Here is an 18,881-nt window from a genome sequence, read left to right on the forward strand (position 1 = left end):
CCAGTTTTCCTATAGATTTTTCTTTTATTCTGTCTAATTAGCACAAGCTAATCAGGCTTTTATAGTCAAGCCTGATCTATAAAAACAATGAAGATGGGGAAAATACCTCAGCTACTAATTCTGAAGCTGTTCTAATCCACCCAGTGTTTTAATGTCTGAAATTTTAGAGGCAACATTGTCCATATTGTCCTCCTTGTAGCCAGAATTGCAAAGAAATTAATTGTTTGTTGTCCTGTAGGGCATGTGTGATTTTTCACTTATTTGTTCTAATATGAACTTTTCTCACCTGAGTCTTCAAAGTCAGCAAAGGCTCACATTTTCCACCATGGAATGAAGCAAGAAATATACTTACTAGCATTATTGGGCAGCCCTCACTGTTTCAAACAGTAAAGGAACCATGCTCCAAACTTTATTTAAATAATACAATGTTTTTAGGCAGTTTTGCAGGTCTTACTTTGCCATATCTTCTTACATCACCTGCATGGCTAAATATTGGCATTCTTTGTTATTTTGTGGCAAAGAGAAGAAAAACAAGATTCCATTCCTACTAATCAAGAAGGATACACGATTCAGCATTCATTCAGTATAGACATGCCTTGAGAAGAAATGGCCTTTTTGTGAGCAAAACACAACTTTTTAGAAAAGAAATCAACTCTGAAGGTGACTGCAGGGAATTTACAAAGTTTACTTTTTGGCAAATGAGTTCTGGGGCATTAGGTCTATGTTTGTTTTAAAGAGGTTTGTATGTTCTGAGATGCACTGATCAATAATAATACGGAAAAACTAGGGTGTTATAAAGCTGAATTTTAAAGTATAGCACATATAATCTGTGAATAAGGATGAATGTGTTTGAAAATAAACATAAAGGGAATAATAAAACCTTACTTCTCTGAAAAGTATTAGCTGTTAGATGTATTAGATCTAAATTTATTAGATAAACTTCACATTTCCTTATAAGATTCCATATTATTTTTACTTACTGTCAGTAGAAATACATTTTTACAGATCTTACTTTGTCAAATATAATCTTACAGTGGTCTCATATTCCTACACGTGAGTTAATGGTTTCTCTCAAATAGTTCTTTCAACCATTTACATGTTTGTGGATCAGTACACATTTAAAAATACTCAGAAGGGAATTTGAAAATTAACTCCTATCAATTCAAAGGGATAGCAAAATTATGTATTGATAAAACGGTCTTGTAGGGAGCAAGATGGAGTCAGTCATGTCAAGCAGGGGCCTGTGTCAGGCAGTGATGCAAGCAGTGTAGGGCACTGTAGCTACAAAATATCACTGAGACCAGCACCAGCTGACAACACCCCAAAACTGATAACAAGCAGAAGCAGAGGAGGTCTGCAGGGGCCCAAGACTGATTAAATCTCTTTAAAAGGGGAAGATTTTTGTAGCAAACTGTCAGACTCTTCAGACATGACATCTCTATGTATGACCCTTAAAAAAGGCAGCTGCCACCAAAGGCTCTGCCTGACTGATCTCTGAACAGAACCGAGATCCTTCACTGCTTGAACATCATAAACAGTAAGTGCTGAGAGCTGACTCAGACCAGACAGAGGCCTTACTTATCTCAACTGTGTGCCCACAGAGCAGTGTTTGGTTCATTAACTTCCTACCTTCTGTGTATCTTGTTTGTTGTGTGATTTGTCTTGTGTTATGCTCTGTGTGCCAAGTAAGAAGCCAAGTTAATCATGTGGTGAAATGTCATTGAGTTTGGAATCATGAACCTGCTTTGTAATTATGTTAACCTTGCTTTATGACTGAATAAAGCTGATGTTGTGGAAAGACAGAACTTGTGTGTGCCTTCATATGACAGGTCTATGAAATGAGTGAAAATGACTGAAAATGTCATTTTTTACACTCTTACTCCTGCCTTTTGAATTAGTTGTTAAACACTATACTGAGCTGGAAAGAAATGAGACTAGTAGAAAGAAACGTAGATATGCACATATTTTAAACACCTGTTTATTTTCAAATTTTACAGCTGTATGATACGGCCTGATAGCTGAAGATCATACTTGTACCAGAATTGATTTCAGGAATGAAAGGTAGAGCAAAGACATAGGTAAAAGACAGCTTTCTGGTGAAGGCCCCAGCTCCAACTATTGAAGATTTCCAATGTCTTCGGCAGTAGAAAAGATGGTCTTTCGAGGAAAGTACCTAGAACCGAACCAGAGGTACATGATTGAGAAAAGCTTTCTTGGGAAATTCTCACATACAATAATGGGTCATATTATGGCAACAATACAGTGTATACTTATAGAGCAGAGTAAATTCGGAGCTGATGCCTGCAATGAAGAATTGCAGAATAGGTATCAGTGGAGCAGATTATCTGTTTTAGGGGTCCTTGGACATTGGGAAAGAGAAGAGAGTGGCCAGGAAACAACAACAGTGATGAGCAAGGGACATATTTCATCATATCACTAAAAGGGAAGAGCTGGGATCTATGTATGGGGAATATAAACTGTACCAAAGAATGACATCTTGGAGTTCAGTGCATCATATCTAGGGCTGAGCTGACTATTGGAGGCTTATGTCAGCATATACTATCTGTCTCTTGGTTCTGTGGCTTTTAAGACTCCTTAGTGAGAGGCACTATTGCTTTAGAAACAAATTATTTTAAGTTGGAAACTCAAGTCATATCTTTCCCTTTCTTGATGAACATCTGACTATTTCCAAAGAGGTTACATTTGAGTTTATGAGGTAAAAGAAAAAAGAAAGAGAAAAGCAGCTTTTTACCTAGAAGAGACACATAAGTAAGTTTTTGGAATCAGAAATACAGCCCTAACATAGGTAATGTCATTCTTTCAGTAATGATTTTTCAGTATTTCCAATGTGCCAGTTACAAGGTAGATATTAGAGCTATAAAGATGGATAGGACATGTTTCTGCCCATTAGAAATTTACATCCTAGTGGAGGATAGAGACAATTAAGCAAAAAATGACAATACAGTGTTCCATTTTCTGATGGATTTGTTGGAGGTACTCTAAGAGGGGAGGTATACCTAACCCACATCAAAAACAAGGGGAAAGGGTCAGAAAATACTTCCAAAACAGTGGCTGAGCTAAATTTAACTATCAATATATGTGGTCATGACTTTGTATACAGGGCTATCTGTTGAGTTAAAACTGTTGAGTTGATATAAATAAATATATCAGTGGCATTTAAAGATGAGTTAGTAGTGGACCTTAAGTGCAAACTAGGAAAATTTGATTTGAAAGAAATGGGAGATCAATTAAGTTTTTAAGCTGGGAGCAACAATATGGCAGAAATGCTTCTAAAGCTTTCAGTCAGTAGGGTGATCTGGTGAAAGGGGATTGGAGGAGGGAGGTAAGCAATGTCAACCACTTACATGTGAACCAGCAGAGATGAGAATCTAGGATGGTAGTTGTAGGGAAAGCACAAATTGTCAGCATGTGTTTGGATTTTGAATTAATTTCAAAGGTTTTTCTCCTCAAAAATGGGCATTTGGTTGAAATTGGAGGAGAGATGAAAGCCATAAATCAATCAATAAGAGCACCCAACTGATAACTGGTTGGAAGACTGTGAAAGTCTCTGGAGATATAAATATAGGATTTGAAAAAGACATGGAAACAGATGAAATGGGGAAGGTAAAAGTTGCTTCCCAGATGTCAGTATCAGTGTCCACTTACATGCCCATTTATTCCTTTCACAGGGCTGCTGATGTTGCTTTCAGCATGATGAAAATGTTCTGAAAGAAAATGGGAACAACTATGTTTGTGAAAAGACTTGCACCAACTAATGTGAGTGTGGCCAACAGAAATTTGTGAGTTGAAATAAAGTTTAATATACCTAGTAACTGGACTATTATTTTAATACCAAATGATCGTTTGAAAAACTGTGTCATGTGGCACTTGGAATGGTCCTAATATGAGAAATAAGCCCACTCAAAATAATTTATCATGATAAATCTCATGGAGAAATAGAGGAAGAACATACTTAATGAGCACTTGTGGTATTCCAGACATGGTGCTAGGTGCTTTATTAGAACACAATTTTTCTCACATTAGAATGTGTACATACTGCATTTTATCATTTTAGTTGAAAAGTTTGACGGAATGATGGCATTAGTTCCTCCTAAGAAAGTCATAGCATAAACAATTTTGAAAAGTAGTTTGGATACAAAAAGTAAATGGTTAGGTCCAATTAAATATGTTCAGGTAAGTGTTTGTGAATGTCATATTCTTGATTACATATACTTTCTACCTCCATTTATTTATAGCTATATTTGTTGGCACCAATGCTTTCAGGTCAGTCCCTATGAGGATGGCAAATTCTGATCTCCCTGTTGGTAGAAGTTACTTTCTGACAGGGCCATTTTCCTTTGGGATGGATTGCATCAAATTCATCACTGCCACTAGAAAATTAACAAAGCAGATATCTTACAGATCTCAATTTGAAATAAATATCTCCAAACAAAACAAAACAAACCAAAACAAAACAAACAAAACAAAATCTCCATATATGAAGGGTAGCATGCAATTTCACAAATAAAAATGAAAACCAATATTTTCCTTCTTTAAACATTCTAATTTATCTGAGTTATCTTTATGAGGTGTAAAAAAAAGCAAACTGAGTAAAAGCCTCCTTAGGACAAAATAAATTACCCTTTGATATCCAGTGTAGCAACCTCCTATTTGAGAAAAACAGAACTTCACAAAAGCTTAATATATTCAGGATTTGACAAAGTGTGACCCATTTACTGAAGCAGAAAATGCACCACAGGTTTTTCAGGTTTTTTTTTTTCTTTCAAAAGCAGATAAATCATATTTATCAGTGAAATTGAATTAAAAGAACTGCTTCTAGACTTATTTAGGAGGAAATTGGGAAAGAAAGGGGAGAAACAAGAATTTTGACTCAAGAAGATAATCCTCAAATAAAATGTGGTAGGTTTTAAAGATTTCATAGGAATGTCAGAATGGGGAGATATTTAATGAATTTATGTAAAAAGAAACTGGTAGTTACTGTAGATTTCTTCAAGCCCTCTAGATACCATGAGGATATTGAACAATTTATAGAAGCCACATGCCATTTTCATAGGATATTTCTGAGATTTTTGTCAGGATTTTATTTTATTTTATGTATGTATTTTTAAGATTTTATTTATTTATTCATGAGAGACATAGAGAGGTAGAGACATAGGCAGAGGGAGAAGCAGGCTCCCTGCAGGGAGCCTGATGTGGGACTTGTTCCTGGAACTTCAGGATCATGCCCTGAGCCAAAGGCAGATGCTTAACTGCTGAGCCACCCAGGCATCCCTTTATCAGGATTTTAAATATACTGGAAAAAAGATACAAACCCTTACTCTGACTTATGTATTCTCCTAAATGCTCATTTCATGATAGCACTTTTTACATTTTTCTGCATGTATCAGTTTAATGAATTGTCTTTCCTCTGCATGCACCACTTTAATTGTCAATTCCTTGAAAATGAGGAGCTCTGTCTTATATACCCTCACATACACGGTGCCTTGTACTGCATTTAACACAAAACAGCTGTATCAACAAATGTTTGTTGATTGTAGGACTAAGGAAATAAAAATGGGAGTCCATGGACATTTCTTCATAAAAAAGTATATATTAACATATAGATTGAGATACTTTTATATTAATCAAGCACTTAAAATAGACAAATATGACCACTGATTATATTTTAATACATTATCCTTCTAAAAAGGATCTTTTATCTTACATAAAAGAAAACTCATTTCATTTATATCACCTAACAATTTTATAAAATACTGAAAAAGCATGTAATTGTAATTAATATTACTTTAACAATTCTAAGTGGTGAATGTTATGTTGATAAGCTAGGAGTGTGACTGAGAGATTTTACTTCTCAGCCTTATTTTTAGATTTCTTGGATCATTTAGATTTATTTTTTTAGATTTATATTTTAAGCCAAAGTCAGAAATGGAGCTACAACTGAGGTTTCTAACAATTTGTTTAAATTTTAAATTATACAGAAGGATTAGAAAAGTCTTTTTTTAAAAAAGTCTTTTAAATGCACTTCATTTATTCGTTAACAGTTACTCCCAGTGTCCTGATGGAACAGATCAGATGTGGCGAGTATGAGTTGAGTCCATGGTGCTGCAGATGAAATTAAGAAAAAACAGAACAAAACAAAACAAAACAAAAACTAACCAACCAAACAAAAAAAACATGGGAAATCACTTTTAGGACCCTTGAAAACCATTTCCAGTCTAAAGCTACAGGGCAGAAATGATCAATAATGGTGGCCATTTAGCTCATTCATTTCTTTTAATGAACATGCTCACAACTCACTAAAAGCATTCTTATAGGACTGGGATGGATTTCAATTCTCTGGTGACTGACAGAAATACAGCCTTTGATAAAACCTGGAGGGAGTAACACTGCTCCCCACCATCCTTCCTCCCCTTCATCTTTACAACTTAGTGCTGTTTCACTCAGAAAAATATGTCATCTTGGTACAGAATGACAAGCAGTTGATCGGCAACTATTAGCCGAATTCTTCCCATGATTCTTAATGCAGTTTATTTTAGGAAAGAATCCCAAAACTGTGAATGCATTTCAAATATGTAAAGTCTAGTAAATGTAGGAATAAAGGCCTCAAGAAAAAATGGGCACTGAGCTGGTTTAATCATTTTATTAATATTCAGTAGGATCGTTTCCATTTCTGTAGTCACTGCCCTAGTTCAAGTAAGCATTAATTTGTATCTAATAAAGTGCCATTAATACTGAGAATCCTTATAAATTGCTTTTGATAAATGAACAACATCTGGATTATTGCATCAGTCTCTTAACTTGTCTCAACTATTCAAGTTTCTTTCAATTATTACCTATTTTATGTCTAACTGTCGGGAAGAAAAAAAGCCCTCTCTTGAATTTCCACCAGTATTTAATTCTCTGCTTATGAAACTCGAGTTTACTTATTCAAAATTCTTGTGCCTGAGATTAATTTTTTTTCCTACTGACTTCCCAAGAACCTCATTTCTTCCTATTCAGTTATTCTCTTATGACTTCACTGCATCCATATTTTTCAAAAAAGTACATTTTAATTTTCTGGTGTCATAATCTCAAATGTCTAAGTTTAAGAATTTCTAGGAAAAAAATACTAGCCTGTTGGCAAAGACTGGAAAGTCCCTGTGATTTCAGATGCCCCTTTCTTGGATCTAAGTCAGAGTTGAGTTGGGTAAAGGTGGAGGTAGCTGTGGTGGGGGAGGGGGAGGGAGGATTTACTGGGCCTCTTTGTTGTTTCCTTTTCTCCCTATTTGTAATATTATATTGTCTGTATATGAGAGGTTTTGATACTCAAAGGATAGTAAATCTTTTCAGAGCAAATGAACAGTATAGTTACTAATCAAGAGTAAGTTTACTAATACATATTTTGACCCTTTTGATGGGATTTTTTTGAAGTTCAAGTACTACAGACACATAGCACATGGAATTGAATTGTGTCCTGTCTTCATAATTCCTGTCCTCATATTTCATGTTTGCAATGGGGACAGAAGATAAACTTAGATCAAAATCCTCTAAAGGCATGAGAGAAATGAGACTTTCAACAGTCTGGTTGTATGGTGTGAACCTTAATGTGGATAAATATTAATTTTAGCAGACAAATTTCTGTGACAGGACTTGGGGTTTTAATTGAATACTTTTTATCAGCAAGATTAGTTAAATGCCTGGATTCATAGTTTCTATGTCATTAAGGAGTTGTCTTTTAGAATAATATTATCTTTGTCTTTATAACTCTGCAACATCAGTTACAACTTTCCACTTCATGGAATCTCAGAGAATCTGGGCATATCTGCCAATCATCTCTGTTATTATGAAGTGTCAACTCTATTATGAGAAAACAATTTCAACAACAATTTATGACCTCAAATATAGAAGCAAGCTATTAAATTTACTTCTTAACTTCTGTGTTTCCTTCTCTCATCCCATTTTGGGAAATACACCTCCCACAAATACATTCTCCAGTTTCTGCCAAATTGTGTATTTAACACACCAAACACACCAAACTGAGTCCCACACCTAAAATGGGCTTTCTCATTTGCCCAAGTCATTCTGCCTTGAACTGCCATTTTAACATTTCCAAACAATGCTTTATTCATTTCACTTATGTTTTCCAATGGCATCCCTACAAAATGAAAAACAATCTCTTTATTTTATACAGTAAAGGACCTTCATGATATGATTACTTTTCACTTGCTCAATTTTTCTCTCTTAACCACCTCCTGAACCCTTAGTGCTCCATGTAACTTGGGAACATACTTTATGCTTATCCACTTGGCTTCCCATCTCCAGTTGGCTACTTTCTTACCATCTTCTCCACTCCTGAAATGCTCTTCTCTTCTCAGCCTACTTCAATCACTCACTCTCCCCTCTAGGGACTTTCTTTGATTTCCCCAACCATAAATTCTCTTCATTCACAAAATGCACATAGCACTTTCCATCTAATACAGTGGTTTAAAACTACAGGTGATTTTTCCCTCAGTCTTTAGATATGGGCAATATCTGGAGATACTTTTAGTTGTCCCTAGTGGGAAGGTGCTATTGGCGTCTCCTGGGTAGATGCCAGAAGGCAGGGATGCTGCTAAACATCCCACAATATACAGGACAGTCCCTACCACTAAGAATGAGCTGATCCAAAATGTCAATAGTGCTGCTGTCGCAAACCGTAATTTAATCCAATTTGACAACTCTATTTCAATCCTGCCTTTACTATGTTTAGTCATCTGTATTAGGATATAAGCCTCTAGAAGAGTGGGACCACACCTGATGCAGAATTTTATTTCCTCAAAATTCTAGTGCAAACTCTGGTATATGTGAGCACTCAAAAATATTTTTATTTTTATTTTTTTATTTTTTTATTTTTTTTTCAAAAATATTTTTAAATCTATGGGTATGGATACCTGGAATAAGCATGCAAGAAGAAAATACTTACCAATCAAGCTACATTAAGTTCGATAGATACTTTCTTTGAAGCCTTTGAAAATTCAGCTATCATTTGAGGATCTCTTAATGATGAAAATCAATTGGCATTATGCTAGCAAAGAGAGAACATTTGGGTCAGCATATATTTTTGTGATAAGCAAAAACAAAGAGACATATTACAACTTTACTGTATTTTCATAGAAGATGAAAAATGCAGAGTCTGAGGTATTCAGCGTTAGGATATCTATCCTTAATAATTATCTTCTAATTTCTCCTATGGCAGATTTGTTGAGTTGTTGTTATTATTGTTGTATACTATGCCACAAACAATTAATCCTTCCACAAAGTTTTCTCAGTTGCTGAGTAGTATGTGTTGGTTAAATCAGCTCCAATTTGTTTGTATTCTTTTAAGTGGAGCATCTAGCTGTTGGGCAAAATAAAATATTAAATTATCTTGCCAACTTGCTATAAATATTTGAAAATGCTATTAGAATACACAAACGGTTTTTTTAAAGCTTGCTTATGAAATGAAGTGATGCATTTTGCTTACTAATATAATATCTATGTTTATATCATGTCCAACAGTCTCCGGTATATGGAAAACTGAATGGAGTGGATGGTTCCCTGCTCTAGAGGACATATTCAAACAATTTGCCTGCCATTCAAGATCCTCCCAAATTTGCCCTCTACTTACCTGTGTCTCTTTCACAAATGTCCTGCTTTAATTGAATCATTTCCTTTATTATCTCTTGAATGTATCTCTTTACTTCCTTCACCTCTAAAGTTTGTTCTTCTTTTCTTTTTCCTCAAGTTTTTCAATCATAGGGTTTAGTTTCTCTTTTTAGTTCTCTTATGCTTCTTGAATTGCTTGCCATTCTAAACCATCCTTGTCACATGTCAGCTTACCTAAAAAGAGTCCCTTTATCTTTTAAATCATGCCTCTGCCTGATTTAAACATAGCATCTTATACAACTTAATTAATAACTGCTACTGACATTTTGTTGTCATTATATTTGTGCATTATTATTTTTCTTTTTCTTTCAGATTGTAAAGTCCTAGCAGTAGGGACCTTGATTTACAGACATGTTTGAATCATTTTCAGCACCAGTATACTGTCCTGTACATAGTCATTGTTCATTATACGGTAATTGAATAGATGTTGAATGAATTAAAGTTTTTCTTTAGAAGTAGAAAATAGTGTGGCAACCTGGCTAAAAAATATGAAATGAAATTTGTTTTTCCAACAAATAAATATCAAGAATAAATGAAGGGAGGACTGGTATGGACATAATAATCAAAAGTGATGTGTGAATCTTGTTTGAATTTTGATTGGAACAAATAACTTATAAAGGAACATTTTTGTTATAGTTGGAGAAATGTGTATATAGAATGGGTAATGGATGATATTAAGTATCAGAAGTGCATTCATTGTGTTAGAAAGTTTTCAAAAGTTAGAAATGCATACTGAATTATTTACAAACAACATGTTTGATATTTTATTTAAAATATTCCAATAAAAAGTACTAGGGATAATAAAAAAAAACTTGGCAACAATTGTCAAAGTACTGATGATTATTGAGGCAGAGTGAAGGCTACATAGTGTTCATTAAACTATATCACTCTAGTTCAGTGTAAGTTTAAATATTTCCACTGAAAGTTCATATAGATTTATAAAGTGCAATAGGAGAATCACCTTTTAGTCAATCTTATGGTAGGAGAGTAATCTCTCAGTCGTTTTACATATTTACTCTAGGCGACTCCAGTGACTTGGATAAAATATCATTATACGATGTTTAACCCAACACTCGGGAACCAATTCAACATGTGAAAACATTGCATTAGTTGCACAACGTCCTGCTCCTTTGCATGCTACAGAAAACTACTGGGTGCGTAGTGAGTCAGTCTGGCTCTTTACTTTTCTCGAAGGATCCCTTTTCTATTATTCATAACTGTCTGTCTTGAAGGAGGTTAATGTTAACTTAATAGCTAGCCACTAACCCCAAATGACTTACTCTCTTGTCCCGAGAATGACCACCAGCCCTGTAAGAAGCAAAGAATAATTTTTTATCTTTGCTAGTTGAACTGGATCCACTCATCCTTAATGTCATGGAAGAGAAATGTTATAAGGAAAACTTTTCTTTAATAGACACATCAGGGATCAGGTAAGTTGATACAGAGGCTGTGGACATTACCAGGTAATAAATGCTAAAGAAAGATGGCAAAGACAGAACACAGATGAATTTGTAATTTGAACTAGACTTAGTTTTGTCAAGTCTTTCTCTCATACTCATTCTTGTCTTCTCATCTTTGTCGCCACTTTCCCAGACAAGCTCCTATTTACATCTCCTTCAGGTGATGGTCCAAAGCCACTAACCTTGGTTGTCTCCAAAAGCATGCCCCAAATCACCCCCAAAATCATAAAATCTAAGTTATAGTCTTGGGCTTGATAAAGAAACACAGCTTTCAAAGAAGTCCTTTACCCTCCCTGCTTTCAATCACCCCATGCCCTTCTTTCTATTGACAGCAGTGCACTTCCATTCCCCTGTGGGTTACTTCAACATTTTTCCTAGTTGTCTTTTTGCTTACTTTTTTACTCTTCAACACACACTCTCAGACGCTTCCAGATTAGGCTTCTTAAAATATGGCACTTACCATACCAATCCCATGTTCAAAAGCTTGCAGTGGCTTACCATTGCCTATTATGTAAAAATCCATTTTTGTTCACTCAGAATTCCAGGCCTCACAAATCTGCCTGGAGTTTACATTCTAAGTGTGACTTTTTTTAAGCATTTGAAACTATGAATCCACAGAACTAATTGTACTTCTCTGAAAATACTCTGCACTTTTGGGTCTCCATTCTTTGCCTTATGAATTTTCTAATTACTTAAAGCCTCTCTTTCCATAGATTTCTACTTGAGACCATCCAATTTTTCTTTTGTCATCCTGTAGCACTAAAGTCTTCCTGTCCCTGTCAGAATCCGCATCTTTCCCCCCAAGGTTCTACAGCTCTTCATGTGTATCTTTCATGCACTATTTCCCCTCACTGGTATTATAATCTGGTATGAGCTTCATTTCTCCAGTCATAAACCTTTGCCAATACGACTTACTCATTTCACCTTTGTATCCCTAGTCTCTGGCATAATGGTCTGTGCTTAGGATATATTTAGTAAATAGTGGTTAAAGGGCTGGTCAAAGGAATACTAAAAATTCTATGCAAAGATAGAGATCAAAATAAAGCAGGGTTTTCCAGTTGTTTAAACATTATGGTGTTTAAATTCTAATTATCAAATAAATTATCACCGTTTATTTGAGGCTATCCCAGGCATTAGGCTAAGTGAAGCTTTGCATTGTCACATTTAATCCTCTCAGTTTAATAGCTCTTTAATGAGAAAATTGAGACTTGGAGAGATCAGGTAACTTATCTGTACATGTCTATCTGATTCAAAACCAGGTCTGCTTACAGTGAAACCTAGTCACGTTTCTATATTATAATGTCTGGAAAGCCCTAGGGTTTAGCAGATATAACTCAAAGGACACCTCAAGAGATTTTAAAAAAAGACTCAAACTAAAAATAATTCCCTTTATGCATCCTTTACCTCAATAATAGAAGCTTTTGTTTTGTTTTATTTGAGTGAATTTTTTAAAAAGATTTTATTTATTTATTCATGAGAGACACAGGCAGAGGGAGAGAGAGAGAGACAGAGACAGAGACACAGGCAGAGGGAGAGAGCCTGATGTGGGACTTGATCCCAAGACGCCAGGATCATGCTCTGAGCCAAAGGCAGACACTCAACCGCTGAGCCACCCAGGGGTCCCAATGCTTTTGTTTTTTATTTTTATCTGCAAGGTGTGACACTCACTTTCTTATTTTCATCATTCCTTTAATACCTATTGCCTTATATACCCAAGGATTTCATATATTTAATTTGTTTGAAGGCATTTAAATATATAACCCCCTACATAATGTAAAAAGTTGCATTTGCTTCCCCAAAGCAGGCATGTTATCAGCCTACGTGTCTACTTAAACAGTACTATCATATTCTAACATATATGTTCTAATCTACTTTTGTAATTGTTCTCAGAACCAATTTATAAGTTTTACAAGAAAATCAATTTCATTACTTGATAGTCTCAATTTCAATTTGCTCCAAATAGTTTTGATTATTTCCAGGAATTCTTCAATTCTGAAAGGATGAGACCAGTGTGCACATACTTAAGATGTAGTTTTTTTTTTAAGATTTTTAAGTTTATTCATTTGAGAGAGACAGAAGGAGAACATGAGTGGAGGGGGGGGTGGTGAGGGGCAGAGGGAGAGGGAGAAGCAGACTCCTGCTGAGCAGGGAGCCTGACTCAGGGCTCAATCCCAGCACCCTGGGAGGGATCATGATCTGAGCCAAAGGCAGATGCTTGACCGACTGAGCCACCCAGCACCCCTTAAGATGTAGTTCTTTAAAGCCAACTCCCAAAGGGAATTTTAAAATTTAATTGGATGATGTGTGGCTCCCCATGATGGCCACTTAAAAGAGAGCTCATCTGAATGTGTAAATTCTGGTGTGTGTGTGTGTGTTCTGATCTGTATATATTTAGACACACACACACATATGTATACTTCACATTTCCAACTCATTTGATAATGGATCACCCTTATTTTCTTTATATAACTTCTGATAACACCCCAATTTCCCATGTAAATAGAACTGTGTTATTTAGGCTAATGATTATGATGATGGCAGCATCTCTCATAGTTTTTTTAATAAACACACATTTTTGTGTGTGTGTGCTTTGAACAGTTTCTTGTGTTTTCATTCAGGTTAACATCTACAAATTGCATGGTTATGGAAAGTTATTTAAAATCTCTGAGCCTCAATTTCCGTATTTGTAAAACAGAGGTAGCATTACACCTATTCATATGGTTGCTGAGAGGATTCACTGAGTCAGTCCCTGCAAAGTGGCTGGAACCATGTTCAGTTGCTGAATACTGGCATGATCTTGTCAATTCCCTAGGCCCACAAGACAGCACTATTTCTAATAGTGGCTATCTTTCCTTTTGGTAGTTTCCAGTTATAGGAATGTTATATAAATAAGCACACAGTGCTATAAATAGAGATACGTTTTTCTAAAATGAGCACTAAATAAACTCAGAACACCATGTGTATTACAATAGTCTGTGTTTAGGGGTACCAGGTGCATCAGTTCGTTGAGGTTCCTACTCTTGTTTTCAGTTCAGGTCATGATATCAGGGTCTTGATCGTGGGATGGCCCTATGTGGGGCTTCACACTCAGAGGGTAGGGAAGTCTACTTGAGATTCTTTCCCTCCCTCTCCCTCTGCTTGCACTTACACACACTCTTTCTTTCTCTCAAATAAATAAACCTTAAAAAAAAACTGGCTACAAAATTAACTTTAAAAAAACAAACAAACTGGGGCACCTGGTGGCTCAGTGCATTAAGCATCTGCCTTTGGCTGAGGTCATGATCCCAGGGTCCTGTGATCCAGCCATGTTGGGCTCCCTGCTTAGCAGAGAGTCTACTTCTCCCTCTCCCTTTGCCTGCTACTCCACCCACTTGTGCTCTAGCATACTCTCTTTCTCTCTCTCTCACATAAATAAAATCTTTAAAATAAACAAACCTATCCAATAGTTTGTGTTTAGAGAACCCTTCTAGATTTAAAAAAAGTAGGCAGGGCCAAAAAAAAAATATAGTATTTGTCTGTACCCCAGAAGACAACTACCTTTTCGCTTCTGTGTTGCTTTTCATGGGTTAAAAAAAAAAATACAGGGGCACCTAGGTGGCTCCGTGGTTGAATGTCTGCCTTTGACTCAGGTCATGATCCCGGGGTCCTGCAATGGAGTCCCAGGAGCCGTTTCTCCCTCTGCCTGTGTCTCTGTCTCTCTCTCCATGTCTCTCATGAGTAAATAAATAAAATCTTAAAAAAAACCCCACACACAACTCATCATTTCTGGAGGACCATTTATTATATAATAAAAAAATTATATGGGCATTATTCATAGTATGCAAATGTAAAGCACTTGGGAATTGTTGGAAGATGCTTTAATACATATTATTGATCTATCTAGTATTAAGAAGATCATTATTCTGGTTTCTTGAACTTACAAAGTTGTGAAGAATATGGTCTTTGTATTTGGCTTTTGTGTATGTTCAGAAGAGTCCGTGAGGCTTCTTGGCAACCATAACACCATCTTCACCTTCTAAAAAAATACATTTCATCACCTATGCAATCAGAAATATTTATTAGGTATTTAGACTCTTTTGTATCTAACTTTTATCAGGAATAGACAAGTAGAAAATGAGTATATATGGTATGTATTCAAATGCACAATTCTATCATCTTTAGAACCTCTACTGTTATAGATCTAAGGATAAAATAAGATCACTGAGAAATGACTGTCAAAGCATCCTATAAATGCTGAAACATGAAAATATGTTTACTGGTGGCAACATAATAAATTGGTGTGTGGGATTTTCATACTTAGGTCTATAATTTTACTTATTTTATATCTCAAAGGAGGGACCAACCTCAGTCAGTATTTTTACCAACAGAGATATCAATAAGTCAATAAAACATAATGTTTATGTAAGTTAATATGTAATTATCTATAGTTATATGTAATCATAGATAATTCTATAACTCAAATACTGAGTCCTAAAACATTTGCTAACCATTTCTCCTTGACATAGAAATTAATTCAGTTCAATTTAGTTGTGACACATTGGGTTTTTAAAAATAATTTAAAAGCCACACTTTTTAAATTTTGAAATCAGATGCTTCTCATAATCAATATCCAAAATTTTGCTGATTATTTATCTCTTATGTTTAAAAGCTTTCATTAATTTGTCTTACAACCAATTCTGTTTCATAGTTAAAGAAGTAGAGGATATCATACCACTATGTGTCCAGAGACCTTTTGTGGATATAAGTGCACATTACTTAATTAGCCTCTATCATCTTTTATGCATTTCATTTACTTATTTATTTTGCTATGAAGTATTTATGAATGCTTATTCTACTTTAGTCCTTAAATGTTGTGATGTAGAGGTCACAGACTCTTTAATGTTAGTTTTTGTTTTCAAAGGCCAAATTGTGAATGATTAATGTGTATAAAAATATATGGAAGCAAAAAAATATATATATGGAAGCAATGATCTAATGCATCCATAGCATTCATGGACTAGCTGTACTCCTCTCAATGAGAATCGTAAGACATAGCACTGAAATCACAAAAAAAGGGGTTCTAATTAAGAATAGCTTGGGAGTTGATCAGTACCTTTGGCTCAGGTCATGATCTTGGGTTCCTGGGATCGAGTCCTGCATTGGGCTCCCGGCAGGGAGCATGCTTCTCTCTCTGTCTCTCATGAATAAATAAAATATTTTAAAAAAACGTATAGAAAATTGTCTCGGAAGGGACTCATATTCAGATTGCAAATTGACCCAACATACCTTTTTTTTCCTTTATTTTAAATTTCATATAAAGAAGCAAAACCAAATTACTATAATAATATTTTAAGATATACTTTAAAAAGGCCCTCAGTATTATGCCATCTTGAGTTTTTATGAAATTAGCTGCCTTTCAAACTTCTTGAAATATTTTCATTTATTCCACTATCTCTATATATAGTTCCTGTAGTACAACACACGTGAGCCCAATGTCCCAAAGTCTTTGTGTAGGGTAAGAGTAGAATCTGACTTCATAATGAGAAAGAGGAGTGGCCAGTAATACTATCACCATGAAAACAAAGATGTCCTATGCGTTCCCCAGCCACTTGAAGGCTTCTGTCACCATATTATCATCACTATTTTTTCTATCCCCATTCTAGTAGAGTCAGATTGTGCAATTCATTCGCTTAGTCTGTCAGAACGTCTGTATTTTGCACTTTCCATCAGGTGGTGTGGTTGATCTTTGGAATTTAGAGATGAACACATGTTCCACCTCAAGGTCAGCCTCATGTGGAGTGGACAAATAATAGCCAATAATATCTGGCATAGCAATAACATGGAAAAACCATAGGAGCAGAGAAGAGGGCAGTCATTCTAGCACAGCTTGGCTTAATAAGGAAAGAGACGAAGTTTTGTCTTAAAGAGCCAATGTCTGGCCTGAGTGATAGAATATGAGTAGGAATTAACCAAATAGTTATGTTTGCGTGTTTTTCCTCTTCACTAGATCTCACATTCTGATATTTCAGATTTAGTTCTCGGTTTTCTTGCCTAATTTCTGTACACTCCTCTTGTGATAGTGTCATTGATCTCAGGCCTAAGGGCCATTTCTATATTAATTATTTCTAGGTAGGCATAGGAGGGCAGATCTTTCCTTTAAGCCTTTTTTTTTTTTTAAGATTTTATTTATTTATTCATGAGAGAGAGAAAGAGAGAGGGAGAGAGAGGCAGAGACACGGGCAGAGAGAGAAGCAGGCTCCATGCAGGGAGCCCAATGTGGGACTCCATCCCGAGTCTCCAGGATCAGGCCCTGGGCTGAAGGCGGTGCCAAACCGCTGAACTACCCGGGCATTTCATCATTTCTACTTCTTAAGAATCTCTCATACTTAGTTCTCTACATCTCCATTGCCAGCTCTTCAGTCTAAGCTAGAAATCTCTCTTGTTTAGATTAGTTTAATATTCTGCTAGGCTGTCTTATTTTCCTGATGTCCCCTTTCCATTAATTCTCCATACAGCAACCAGAGTTATCTTTTGAAACATGGATCCTATATACACTAGCTCCTTCTTTATGTATCTTTTAGCAGTGTCTGGTTTGCACTGAGAACACCCTAATCCGAAAACCCTGTGTGATCTCACCTTCCTAGCTCTTCTCATACCATTCCCTCCCACTGCTCACCAGAATCCAGTTACAGACCCAGTGACTTATGTACATTCTTTTTCCCACCACAACATCTGTACTACTGTTCTTTCTGCATGAAATTGCTCTTCTTCCAGCACTTTGAATGGCTCTTTCCTTTTCTTCCTTTAGGTGTTGCTTAAATGTCACTTCCTCACCTAGGCCTTCTGTAATTGGCTTTATTTAGAAACTAAATAAGTATTGTTAAATGAAATACATTTTATACTTCATAAAGAAGAAGCAAGCAGAGGAAAGTGTAGTCAAGTAGAGAAGGATGTTCCCTCTTTTTTTTTTTTTTTTTAAAGAACTAACGGTGTTTCTGTATTATGTTACATTGTTAACATGGGAAATGTAGTGCCAATCTTGATGAGGTAAAGGAATTCAAACAACTATGGGGAAAATAAATAGCCTTTAAACGAACAAGTTTGTAAATCATTGAAGTAAATCACTTGTGATTTCTTAGCAAGAGTGGGGTTCTGCTTGTTTGTTTTGTTTTTGTTTTGCTTTGGCTAGAGGTTATTAAAAAGTAGATTATGATAAGCTCTTCTCCAAATTTTCTAGACCAAGAAAGGTAAGAGTAATCTTTGTCATTTGGTATGTAAAAGGTATATGAAGGAACATTTTCTACCAGGAATAAAAATGAAAGAAAAACTGCTCAAGAGGACCTAACAAAATCTTAGGATTCTGACCTTCTACCGTGCCATTTTACATTTCTTTTTTTTTTAATTTTTAATTTTATATTTATTTTTTTTTTACATCACAACCACGTCCTTTATTTATTTATTTATTTTTAATTGGAGTTCAATTTGCCATCATATAGCATATCACCCAGTGCTCATCTGGTCAAGTGCCCCCCTCAGTGCTCGTCACCCAGTCACCCCAACCCCCGCCCACCTCCCCTTCCACTACCCCTTGTTCGTTTCCCAAAGTTAGGAGTCTCTCATGATCGGTCACCCTCACTGATATTTTCATCATTTTCTCTCCTTTCCGCTTTATCCCCTGTCACTATTTTTCATATTCCCCAAATGAATGAGAACATATAATGTTTGTCCTTCTCCGATTGCCATTTTACATTTCTAATA

General features: G+C 35.6%; 1 protein-coding gene across 18 annotated transcripts in view; it reads right to left on the bottom strand.

Moving 5' to 3' along the window:
* Positions 1-1,962: 1,962 nt before the first annotated feature.
* Positions 1,963-18,881, bottom strand: part of KHDRBS2 (KH RNA binding domain containing, signal transduction associated 2) — a 592,066-nt gene continuing 575,147 nt past the window's right edge. For 7 of the 18 annotated variants that reach the window (XR_007401488.1, XR_007401486.1, XR_007401485.1 and 4 more), the window contains 4 exons: positions 15,065-15,181; positions 8,963-9,858; positions 3,667-3,725; positions 1,963-2,173 (listed from right to left, as the gene is read on the bottom strand). The gene's annotated coding sequence lies outside the window, so the exon portion shown is untranslated. Of the gene's footprint in view, positions 2,174-3,666; positions 3,726-8,962; positions 9,859-10,964; positions 10,993-15,064; positions 15,182-18,881 lie in introns of all 18 variants that reach the window. The other 11 variants (XR_003124853.3, XR_004804014.2, XR_007401479.1 and 8 more) reach the window with 11 other exon arrangements.

This window comes from Canis lupus, chromosome 12, assembly GCF_003254725.2.
Source record: "Canis lupus dingo isolate Sandy chromosome 12, ASM325472v2, whole genome shotgun sequence".
Lineage (NCBI taxonomy): Eukaryota > Metazoa > Chordata > Mammalia > Carnivora > Canidae > Canis > Canis lupus.